This window comes from Dicentrarchus labrax, unplaced genomic scaffold (genome assembly GCF_905237075.1).
Source record: "Dicentrarchus labrax unplaced genomic scaffold, dlabrax2021, whole genome shotgun sequence".
NCBI classification, from domain to species: Eukaryota; Metazoa; Chordata; class Actinopteri; family Moronidae; genus Dicentrarchus; species Dicentrarchus labrax.
The window spans coordinates 16944763-16947018 of record NW_026136722.1 but is presented as its reverse complement, the minus strand read 5'-3'; positions in this window follow the sequence as shown (position 1 = coordinate 16947018).

Genomic DNA, 2256 nt, shown 5'->3' with positions numbered 1-2256 from the left:
CTGAGGCACGCCTTCCCGTGCGTCTGAGGCGCATGATTGGGGCAATTTCTACAACTCTGCCAGGATTCATTTAGAATAAATCACGGTCGTGAGTGGGGGCTCATTTTAAGCCCAAATATAGAATAGCTCACAATTCGCAAACAGAGAGATGATTTTCTATCTGAGGTGATTGTGTGTGTGTGTGTGTGTGTGTGTGTGTGTGTGTGTTTGTAATGAAAGCAGGATGTTTCGTACATCTGTTTAATTTTACTGTTGTTGCTACATAATTGCAACTACTTCCAACAGGTCAATTAATGATGCCAGTTGGAATTTATTAAATATTCACGTTTCACAAATACAAGTACATACAGAAGCAAAGCCACCAAATACACTACATATATAAAATGTAATTCTAGTAAATACCATATTAAACATCAAAGTGAAATTAGTTATGTCATTATTATTATGAATCAGTGCCACCAAAGTGGATGGACATGCCTATTTCTTCTCCTTTAGTGGAACAATGACCCATATGGGATGAGCTGGACTACTTTCAGTTTATTTTTTGAGCTTTGGAGAAACTCGTTATCATTCATTCTTTGTCATTTGCCACCTGCCCTCTGATGCACTGAATACAGAAGCTGTAGCTGCCATAGGTGCTGCCCTGCAGAGATAGAACTACGTCAGGGTCGGTATGATTTGTTTAAAGCAGCTACAATAAGGCCAGAGGATTGGTACCTCTGATTTGAAATGCAATTTCATTTCCAACCTGGTTTTACCAGCACCCTGGGGTGAGTTCCTATTGATTTCCCCCTTCAGAACACATACACTTAAGATGAAAGAGAATGAAGTAATAAGGCTGTGGTCACAGCCACTGATTTTTGTATTAACCTGATGAAGGTAAAAGACAGAGAGTTAAGGCAGTAAGTGGTATTTTAAATTGAGTTGTATGCTAAAACTGCATTTTGTGGTGTGATTGTGTGATACAGGGAGAAAAGACTTCTAAATGTGATTTAGGGTTTTTTCGATCTGCTCTGCATTATTTCACCTAAGCCTGACATCAAAGTTTGCTCTAGCTGTCAGAAAGTCTTCGACGTGGGTGTGTAAGAGAAAAGAAGGAAGACAAAGGGAGAGAGCCTCTGTTATCATCACATTAATTATTGCTTCACTCAGAGCCAGGGCACAGCAGATAGCAGAGTGACTGTTGAAAGGAACACTCTGCAAAAACCCCAAACAAAAGCGAAGTCAAAAGTTGTCTAGCGTGTAGCAAAGGCTTTGCTGTCGAAAATAAACAGAAACACAATGTCTTGGTGGAGCGGTGTGCCGTGAACTGTGATCTGGTCCGTCTGTGTTCAAATGCAAAACACACAGAACAGTTGAGAGAATTTGCTGAAGGAGACACACACACACACACACTTAAATTTCTCCCTCTGAGCCTCCCACCTTTCATACACCGTCTAATACCCCATGTGCCAAAACATGGCTGCTAAAAATGAACATTAAAACAGGACTGAAATCACATTCAGTGATTTAGAGACAGGGGAAACAATAGGAGGATGAGAGGAACAAAATGAGTCCCATGCGGCGGAAGATGGATCCCAGCCGTGACAGCGGTCGTCATGGTGCAGTCACAGGAACAGAGCTGCTGCTCTTCCCAGTGGGATAAATTGATACTGATTGTTCATCTGTGCTTTCACCTCAGACATGTATACGTAAGCACACAAATATAGAGACTTGACTCTGCATCCAGTGTCCCATGAGCTCCGAAGGTCTATCATGTCTCAAATCCCTAAAGAGCTTAAATAAGACTTTGAACAATGTCCACTTGATTTCTTGCACAGAAAGATGACTGTGGATTTCGCCTCCATTCAGAGTGTGTCAGAAAGGCATCTGTTTACAGCCGGTAGGAACAGGAGGAATAATTACAGCGAGAAAAACCTGCTTCATTGTACATATGGGCTCCTGGCTATTGTTTGACTTGACTTGAAAAATTTTAAACCTATCTTTAAAATTCATCATCTGTTCACACCATGCCAGTTTTAATCTTGCAAGAGCTCCAGAAAAAAAAATAAGCCCCTGTAGTTTCATCTAAATTACTGTAAGAAACCTCTTTCCACAGTTCCAGTAAAAGCAAAGCATGTCCACGGGTGTGTTGAGATACTGCTTTCTTGGCCAGGCTTCTCATGAGAACAAAAGACCTCACTGGAAGAAAGAAAGGAATTGTAACTTCTAGTTCAAGTAAATTTTGTTCTAAACATTGCAAAGTGGTGTTTTGAG